Raw genomic sequence first — 10744 nt, forward strand, 5'->3', positions numbered from 1 at the left:
TGAATTTAAAACATAAATGATGAATAAATCAACATACTCCTGGGTTTTTTGAAAACCTTTCCCTCTGCTCTTTAACTCTCCCTTACCTCCTTCCTTCCTTCTTTTTTAAGCCTCATAGAGGGCGCTCACAAAGTGCTACTTATTGATTGAGGAAGCTCCACTCAAAAAACACACTTCACACTGCAACTGAGAGACGCAGCGCCACCACCTCGGGCTTCCTTCTCTTTTCCACGCAGGAGGCGGGGCCAATGTCCCTCATTCAAATAAAAAACCAGAGATTTGCATGGGGAATGCCTAGTCCTTGAGCTTATTGGCTGATAGCACAGTGGGCGGGGTACATATCGCGAGCCTGGAGCCCCGCCTACATTAATTTGCATAACGGCCCCGGCGCGTGCAAGGGAGAAGCGGGTTTGTTTTTGAATCTGCGGAGGCGGCGGCGGTGGCAGCGGCGGCGCGGCGACAGAAGCGCGCGAAAAGCTGAGGCGGCAACGTCGGGGACGGCTACGCCGGACGGCTCTGTAGGAAGGAACTTGGTTCCCCCTCCCTCAGCTTCCGCCCCAAAAGGTATATGTGAATCCCAGAGGCTGTTAAAACCACATTTTCTTAAATTACTATTGTATTTCTGAAGAGTCAAGACCGCATTATGGCGGCTGCGGGAGTTGTGTTTGCGCCTGCGCGGTTGCGGAGCTGCGGGCGGCGCTGCATGGGAGCACGTGATCTTGCGGGGTCGGGCTCTAGCTGCAGTTGTGCAGCTGGTGGGGCGGTGGCTGCGCAAGCGCAATATTCATTTTCAAGATCTAATGTTCTTGTTGGACGCCATTTGGGTTCTAGATTTAATTTTCCTCGTTCTTGAGGGGTTTCTTTGTGTCAGGCTCAAATTCTCACATTTTTCAAGAAAAACATTCCTCTAACGTTGTACTCCTGGGCTGACCTCAAGCTCTTCTCTGTTTTTGATTTTTTGAGAAGCTGTGGACTTAATTTTCTGTAAAAATGATTGTCATTTGTGGTTCTTGATTATAATTTCAGTTTTAAAGTATTGCTGGATTCAGGTTTAAATTTAGGGTGGTAAAGATCAGCACCTAGTGGTGTTCTCGCAGGAAGTGCATTTATTTGAACTGCATATTTGTAAATGTATTTTTAACCCCATTTTTACCCATTCTGTTATGGATGTGTGGAATGTTTACAAAACAGAAACAACTTTAGTTTTGGAAATATTGGGGGAGAGGGGATAGTGGAAGAAATTACAGTATAATCGAAAATGAAATCTCAATCTGAGGATTATTTTGTCTTAAAATATTTGATCCTAAGTAAATGAAATTTTAATTTTAATCAGTTTGTATGTCTCTGGGCCTGTGAATTTTACATGCTTTAAGTTCTTTAGGTGACTTGTTCATTACTGCTTCAGCTAGATAATTATTGTCACTTTTAAATTAATCAACTCAATTTTCTTAGCATTTTTGTTTGCCATGGTATGTAGTTATAACATTTGGTAAATTCTTCTGATGAAGAGTTCTAGAAAGAACATCCATTACACTGAGGCCTCTTTTAGGAAAGTGGACCATTAATTAAAAAACAAATCTGTTTTTTTTCTTTTAAACACTGTACTATATACTATGTGTGTAAGATACAACTGTGTTTGATTTTTTTAATGCTAAACGTGCTCCTGGTTTTAACAGTTTTTTAGGGAAGGTAATTATAAATATGCTACTGATTATTTCATTTTAAAATGGTCGTGTCAACTATATTTAAATCTTATGTAACACATCTGGGGGAAGTTATATAAGATTTGATATTATTCTCTCGTTGTGCAAATTCTTTCTTCCTAGGCAAAAAAACTTTCCAGTGTTTTCCATAGACTTCATCTGTGGTTCATATATACAACAGCTGGTTTCTTGGTTGGTTATAACTCTTAAATTTGAATCAGTCTCCTGTCAAATGAAGAGAAGTGCCTCTTGCTTTATAATCTCGGTTAATCTAGGGACATTTTTATTGCCTAAAACAAATACCATTAGTAAATATTAACTAGATGTAATTGAAAGTAATACTTTTGGTTGGTGGATTTTTAAATGACGTCACATATGAGATAGAATGGAGTTAGGAAATATTCTTCTGTTTTTCTCAGCAGAATCTTTATTTGCCCTGATGTAATTCTTGAATCTCTGAGGTCTTCTACACAGAAGTATATTTAGAGGGCAGTTGTGTAATTTTCTCGCTTTTATGTTTCTGGGAGCAGCCCCTTTCTTCTGCATGCTATTTCAGGCATTTTAGAGTTGAAAATACACATAAATATTTAGATTAACAAAAGAACTTTGATCTTAGGGCATGGTACATTTTACATTTCCAGAAAAATGAAATACTTTGGTGTATATATTTAAACGTATGTTTTCATTTGAATATACAGATGATTGCTTCTTAGGTTAATATTGAAGATAGTAAGAGGTATTTGAAAACACTCTTGAATATGAAGAACATCTTTATTGATAGGATAATTTTGCTGTCATGTTCCTTACAAGGCAGATATGACCATATAAACTTAATAACATTAATTTCCTGAACACCAACTGCTTATTCATTAGTACTTGTCGATAACAAGTATATTTTAAAATTTTAGTTTGGTGGTTATCATGCCACTAAATTTTGACACATATCCAACATATATAAATATTAAGACTAGGTTACTCCAGGAATGAATGCAAGTTACTAAAGTTATTTAAAATCTTTGCAGCTTTGTAAATTAAAAATCTTGTATGGAAAAGACAGTTTTGAATTATTAAACAATTAGAAGTGTTTTTTTCTTTAAATTAGGATTTGCATATGTGATAAATGTATTTAATTTTTTAAAAACTTATTCACTATAGAACATTTAGAAAATATTGAAAATTAATTTACAATGCTTAGAAATAACCACTCTAAAGGTATTGGTGATTCGTGACTTCACTTTTCCATAGTTCAGCCATCTATAAATGTTTATTTATTAGTTTTTCATTAGTAACATAATTTCATTTCTGCAATTTTAATTTAGTATCGAGTATTTTCCCATTTCATTATTCTTCTAAAATATGTTTTTAATAGTTACATGATGCTCTATTATAATATCCCACGCGATCAATATTCTTTTTAAACACGTTTTTAAATAGTTACGTATTATTGTTATCTCTAAGAAGAATGTACTGTGACTTATTAAACCTTTCATTTTTTTGTTTCCTGTTTTCTTTGTTGCTCATTTCTTTATTATATTAAAAATAGTGCTACAGTGAACATTCTTGTATTGTCATGACCTATATCTCAGAATATTTCTTTGAAATTACTGTTTCAAAGGACTTTTAAAGCAATTTGCAAAATTGATAGCTTTTTGAAAAGCATTTTTTATCGTATTAAATACCACCATCAATTAGATGGGTTAAAAATAGTAGCTCATGAACTTTTTTTGATAACTAGTGAAGTTTAATTAGTGTTTTATATAGGCATGTTTTCATTTTCTGTGCATTAGCTGTTTGACTTTTTGTGTGGTTTCTATGGTGAGCGTTAACTGTTTTTCTTACTTGTTAGTAACAGCTACTTATGGATTTGGGCACCTTAGCTTTTAATATTTGTCACAGTAATTTTAAAATTAACTTTTAAATGGTTTATGGTTTTATATGTTAAGTAGTTTCACATTGTAAAATGTACTGCCCTTTTTTTTTTTTGGAGATAGGATCTTGCTCTGCTGTACATGCTAAAGTGCAGTGGCAGTGATCTTTGTCCGCTGCAGCCCTGACCTCCCAGGCTCAAGCGATTTTCCTGCCTCTGGAGTAACTGAGACTACTGTTACAGGCTATCATGCCCCGCTAAATTTTGTTTTTGTTGTTGTTGTTTTTAAATAGACAAAGTCTCATTATGTTGCCCAGGCTGGTCTTGAACTCCAGGAGTCAAGAGAGCTTTCCACCTCAGCCTCCCATAGTGCTAAGATTATAGGCATGAGCCACCATGCCCAGCCTGCTGTACTGCCTTTTTCTTTTGTGATTTTTTTTTTTGTGTGTGACGGAGTTCCATGCTTGTACAATGGCGTGATCTCCACTCACTGTATCCTCCGCCCCCCGCTTCAAGTAATTGTCCTGCCTCAGTCTCCCGAATAGCTGGGATTACAGGCATGTGTCACCATATCCAGCTAATTTTGTATTTTTAGTAGAGATCAGGTTTCTCCATGTTGGTCAGCCTGGTCTCGAACTCCCAACCTCAGGTGATCCGCCTGCCTCAGTGTCCCAAAGTGCTGAGAAATCACAAAGGAAGGCCAGGTATGGTGGCTCTCTAATCCACCGTGAGCCACCATGCCTGGCCTTCATTTGTGATTTCTACAGTACTTGTTTGTCTAGAAAATACTACCTGTTGTGAGGTGAATTATATGTTCATATTTTATTTTATTTTATTCTTTGAGGCAGAGTCTTTTTTTTTTTTGAGACGGAGTTTCACTCTTGCTACCCAGGCTGGAGTGCAATGGTGCGATCTCGGCTCACCGCAACCTCCGCCTTCTGGGTTCAGGCAATTCTCCTGCCTCAGCCTCCTGAGTAGCTGGGATTACAGGCACGTGCCACCATGCCCAGCTAATTTTTTGTATTTTTAGTNAGGCAATTCTCCTGCCTCAGCCTCCTGAGTAGCTGGGATTACAGGCACGTGCCACCATGCCCAGCTAATTTTTTGTATTTTTAGTAGAGACGGGGTTTCATCATGTTGACCAGGATAGTCTCGATCTCTTGACCTCGTGATCCACCCGCCTCGGCCTCCCAAAGTGCTGGGATTACAGGCTTGAGCCACCGCGCCCGGCCCTGAGGCAGAGTCTTAACTCAGTCTCCCAGGCTGGAGTGCAGTGGTGTGATCTCAGCTCACTGCAACCTCTGCCTCCTGGGTTCCAGCGATTTTCTTCCCTCAGCCTCCCAAGTAGCTGGGATTACAGGCATGCACCACCATGCGCTGTTTTCAGTAGAGACAGGGTTTCTCCCTTTTGGCCATGCTGGTCTCTAACTCCTGACCTCAGGTGATCTGCCTGTCTCGGCCTCCCACAGTGCTGGGATTACAGGAGTGAGCCCCATGTACAGCCTTATTCAATAAACTTTTAAAAAATACTTTTACATATATGTGGACATATCTGCATTTTGACATATTGTGTATTAAGATAAGTTACTAGTTTCCATTTTTTCCAGATACCTAGTTTTCATAGACTTGATCCATTTCTTATTATTTTGGTTGCTTATTTTGATCATAACTTATAAGCTAGATTTGAGCAAACAATTCTGATTCATATACTAGAAATATAGGGGTTCCACCGATCCCGTGATACACACAATTTTATGTGAGTCTGCGTATGTGCATTTTTCTGGGAAAAAGTGATAGCTTTCATGAGCTTCTCAAAAGAAAATATAAAGTTTAAACAGAGGTTAACAACAACTGTATCTGGGCCTTATTCTTAGAGCGTTATTGCATTGTTTTATTTGCTGTAGGACTGTACACAATTTAAATATGTGTTTGTAGTGCCATATCCTATATAAAATGCAATACCCACTCACAATTCTATTTTACAAATTTCTTAGCTAATTTTGACTGTTTTTGCAGATGAACTTTAGGTTTATTTGGTTAAGTAAGAAAAAAAAAAGCCAGTTAATGGTTTTGGTTAGAATTCCACCAAACTTACATTGGGTGAATTTATAACCTTTTACATTTTTGTTTTTGAATTCACGAGTATTACACACTTCCTGTAGACTACCAAAATGTACTATTTTCCAGGAACTCTGGGAGAATTTGTGGTATTTATGACTTTTCAGGAAGATGTTTTCTTGATGGAGCTATAATTCTAATAGGGATGAATCAGGAGAGGATATAAGATTACATTTTCAGTCTGCCTTAGGACATGATGACATAAAAGGGGTATCAGTATGAAGTTAGATATGGGAAAAATAAGTTGCAAAGTAAAGTATTGTACAATATTTGAAATCAAAATCCTTTTTTGTTAAACATAGACGATTTATTTTTTTAATGGAGGAATTTGAAAAGATATCTTATTCCTTTTCTGGCCAGGATGGAGCTTAATCTCATAATAAAGATAAAAATTTTTTATTTTGATTTCCTTGGTATCATTAAATTATTATATTTTCTTATAAGGATATTTTCCTAATTATTAGAATAAATTTCTTCGTTAAATCTCTTTTTTATGCTTGTTGCATTGAAAAGATTATCGATTAATAAGGATGTATTTCAGCTATAATTCTACTTTTTATTTAAATAATTGATTCAGTTTATTACCAAAATATCATTTTTATTGAACTAAACTTATAAATTAGTGGAGGCATGAAAAGAAGAAATCAAGAAAATATAGAACTCAAATGATAAAATATTGTTGGCTTTATGAAAATAAATCTAGGAAATATGAAATGCTAAGATATTACTGGCCTTTCTTAAGCAGTTTATCTTTTTTAATGAAAAATCCCTGTTTTTGGGTCTTTTTCAAGCAACACTGCTTATAACAGTTTAGATATTTTACTTTTTTGTGAAAGCTGAGAACTTTTTCTAGCTCTGGTTTATTATTATACTTGGTTTCTAGACTATAACAGATGAGAAATAAAAAATTAGAAAGAAATGCTACTTGATAAATGCACTTTGGTAGGAGCAAGAAATGAAATCCAGCATCATGATAGTAAAGAAGGGTTATAGAATCAAGAATTTCTAAACTTAGTTATGAGACTATTTAATTTGGGAATTGGTATTCCCATAGGTGAATCAGTAGTTATAGAATGTTAATTATTAATTGACGATTTTATTAATGATTCTGAATCATAGAGAATATTGTTATATTTAACCTATTTGAGAAGGGAAATTAGCGTGTGATTTAGTTTAGAAGGATTTCTATTATAATTTTTTCTTTAAAGTTTTGAGGCCTATGGAAAATTTGTGCATTGGCTGCATACCTAGTTTTTCAAGGCAGACACATGTATAAAGAAGTTTGAGAATTAAAGTTCCTGCCCTTGAGTTTCTAACAGTTGTGGGGCATATTATTGATTGGAAAATTAGGTGATGTTTTAACAATATTTAAACAGATTACCCAAATATCATTCATTAGCTTTAGGAAGGCATAGTCCTTGTTACTTTCCTGGAATACTTGGAAATTACCTATCCTTTAGTGGAACTTCTCTTTTAAAATTCTTGCTTTTTTGGCTTTATGGTTTATTAGAGAGCCCAAGACTACTTAAACATTACTTTGCCATGTTCTTTCTCAGATTGTCCTGCCATCCACATAGTAAACCAGGGGCTTCTCCTGGCATTTTAATTTGTTGAAAACAGGGAAAATTAAACTTATAGATGATTTTGCTAGTATGGCTAGTATGGTGGAAACCATTATGTACTGGAGACAGAGAGTAAGTGCTGGGGAGCATTTTCAGTTAAGAATCAGGGCTACTAGTGTTTGTTTATATGGTGTGAATGTTTTCAGTTTTAAATTTTGAACATTTGGATTTTAGAATCTTTAAGAGAATGACTCAGGTACCTCAGCCATTTAAAAAAAAAAAAAAATGCCAGAGGAAAGGAACAGTTGATATTACCTTCCTGAGAGTCTTTATAATTGGACCTATATAAATATAAGAATCTTGGAAATGAATTTGGCATATTAACTTTGCCATCAGAAATATGCACTTATTCATGTCTGCAGTTTTCCATTGCCCAGAATACTATAAGAAACATTTTGTGTTCTTTTATATCTAATAACTGGTACTAACTAGCTGTATTTAGGAGAGAGGACCCCTTTGTATGATGGTGATGTGAGGTAGTAATGCCATAATGGCTTACTACATATGGTCCTTTCCCCTTTTCTTCGTTGTTTGTATAGCCCTGTGCTATTTTGGGTAACTATTATCTGGCTTGGTACCTAGAAATTATGTGTGCTTTATCCTTGGCACTTTAACACTCTAATAAGAAATTTGATTTGTATGTTAGAATAGTTATCCTCAGAATTGTTAAAGCTATAGAAGGAGCTCTCTTTGGTTCAATAATTCTCAATGATAATGCATACCATTTGGTAGAAGGGTAAAACTAGAAGATGGAAAGGGAATCTGCTGTTTTGAGGACCAGGAGAAAGAGTTTGATGGAAAATCAAGAGTGATTGACTACTGCAACTCATTCCCAGCTAAGGCTTTGAAGCGTTAGATGTTTATCTGCCCTGTTACTTTTATTAGATAGAATGTCATAGGAAAGGAAGAAATGGGAAAAAGCATGGAAGGGAGAAGAGGGACCACTTTTGAACTCTTTCATTTCCTTTTAGGTGGTAAATGTCAGAAGTGAATTCGATTAGAGTAAAAACTAAGCTGCCACAGTATAGGAGACTTCATTCCTGTTTAAAGATGATACATGTGTTTTCTCATACCAAGTAAGACTGTTTAGAGTTTATAAGTGGTTTTGCCTTAACATATGGCTTCCATAGCTAGGTGAAACATGATCACTCCCTAGTTTTACTAGCTAGAGGCAAGGGAGAAAGAACAATGGGAGTGCATACTCATTCTTTTGAGAGCATGATATGGAAGTGGCACCTAGCACTTTGACTCATGGTTTATATGTGATCATTTAGTCACTGGGACATATTTAGCTGGGAAAGGAAGTCTGGGAAATATATCTAGCTGGATAATCATACTTAGCTGAAACTAGAGAATTTTATAAAAGAGAAATGGATATTAATGAATAGCATTTTCTGCTATATGGAATTGGGAGAAGTGGTCCCAAAGTACTTCATAATTCGATACTAAAAACTATTTTTCTGTTTTAAGATTTAGGTTCAGTTATAATATAACTCTGTATATCTTCCATTGAAATGGTATTTTGGGGGTTTTGGGTTCATGATTTGTGGCTGGGGTCCCAGTTATTATAAATATTTATAGAATTCTTCCCCTTTCTGCTTGCTGTTGAAAACATTAACTTATGATTAGTTTTGCAAGAATTGGAATTTCTAATTTTTAAAACTCAGTGTAGTAGTTTTGAACCATACAGGTTAACTTACTTAATTTAAAAGGACTGTAGATGAATTGAATGACAATTGTTTGAATAATTTATATTTCCGTTATTTTATCCAGATGATTTTTTCTCTGTTTATATGTATAAAATATACAATTTCCATGATAGAAAATGTGACTTTTTTTTTCTTTTTAATTGAGACAAAGGTCTTACTCTGTCACTCAGGCTGGAGTGCAGTGGTGTGATTATGGCTCACTGTAACCTTGATCTCCTGGGCTCAAAGAATCCTCCTGACTCAGCCTCCTGGGCAGCTTGGACTATAGGCACATGCCACCATGCCGAGCCAGTTTAGTAATTTTTTCTCTTCTTCTTCTTTTTTTTTTTAAATGGAGACAGTGTCTTGCCATGTTGCCTAGGCTGATCTTGAACTACTGGGCTCAAGCAATCCTCCCCTCTTGGCCTCCCAAAGTGTTGGGATTACAGGTACCTGGCCAGAAATGTGATTTCTAAGGGCCTTGTAATATACACAGGTATAAAGATTGTGGTTGTAAATTCTCTGCATATAGCAAAACTTACCTGATTAATAAGTAAATAGTTAAAAGTAGTTTTCTGTAGAATGCTTGTTCTTTTGAGATCATGTGAATATGACAAGTAAACCAACAGATACTTTTGTAGGGTACAGAAAGACTTTTAGAAGGAGATCAAGGAGATTTTACAGGAGTTGTATTTTAAGGGATGAATTAGAAACATAATACTAGTAAAGGTAATAAATAGTATGTTCAAAATCTCAGAGACCAGAAAGGAAGGTAGTGTGTTAGGAGAACTCTTAATAACTCTCTGATACAAATCCTTGTTTTTTGTGAATAAAAGTAATAGTTGCCATGGCACCGACAAAATATGCCTAATAAAGCATGCTGCTGCTCTCTGCTGGAAATTCTCTAATTTCTCTTTGCTTTACTTTATATATTATTAAAGGCATTTATTCATTTCCACTTTTATGTTTATAGTTATTTGTGTAGTACTTTATAAGCTTCCTGGGGTTAAGAATCATATCTTATTGATGTATTAGACAATTTTTTTAAGACAAATTCTTTCTGATAAGGTATATTAAGACCACTATTAAAAGTATAAGATTGCTTTCTGACATAGCTTGCTTTCCACCATGCCTACCTTAATATTCAGTAAATATTAGCTTATTGGAATAATAGAATTCCTTTGTTTTAGGTGGAGGTAAAAAAAAAAAAGGGAGTAAGATATTTTAATTCTTTCATTTAACTCATTATCCGTAGATGTCAGAGCTTTTTATTTTTTTAAATCAAACATGTAATTTACTCAAATGGCAAATACCCACATGATAAATTGTCATGTGGGAAGATTTGACAGCCACTTTACACATGAAAAATTGTAAATAGTCAGTTTTAGGAAAAAAAAAATCTTTAATGTCATCTATTAAGAACTAGAAGAAAATTAAGAAAACAAGGAAGCGCCTTTGCTTGCTTATTAATAAAAAGTTTCTAAACTATGACTGCAAAGAACCTATGTATATAAATTAATGAGGGTTTGAGGAAAAGAAGAAATGTTATAATTATTTTGTATTTTAGGTTTGTATAATTCTCTTCTCCCACCAAACTTATTATAAATGATTTAAATGTTGAAAGATAAAAGTAAATAAATAGGCTGGGCGCGGTGGCTCAAGCCTGTAATCCCAGCACTTTGGGAGGCCGAGGCGGGTGGATCACGAGGTCAAGAGATCGAGACCATCCTGGTCAACATGGTGAAA

At 35.3% G+C, this 10744-nt stretch overlaps 1 protein-coding gene across 2 annotated transcripts in view; it reads left to right on the top strand.

The window, feature by feature from the left end:
• The first annotated feature begins 370 nt into the window (after positions 1–370).
• The window catches only part of LOC108304191 (activating transcription factor 7 interacting protein), a 126752-nt gene continuing 116378 nt past the window's right edge, over positions 371–10744 (top strand). For both annotated transcript variants that reach the window (XM_017528264.2, XM_017528300.2), the window contains exon 1: positions 371–564. The gene's annotated coding sequence lies outside the window, so the exon portion shown is untranslated. The remainder of the gene's footprint in view (positions 565–10744) is intronic.

The sequence above is a fragment of the Cebus imitator genome, unplaced genomic scaffold, assembly GCF_001604975.1.
Source record: "Cebus imitator isolate Cc_AM_T3 unplaced genomic scaffold, Cebus_imitator-1.0 Scaffold2, whole genome shotgun sequence".
Classification (NCBI taxonomy): Eukaryota; Metazoa; Chordata; class Mammalia; order Primates; family Cebidae; genus Cebus; species Cebus imitator.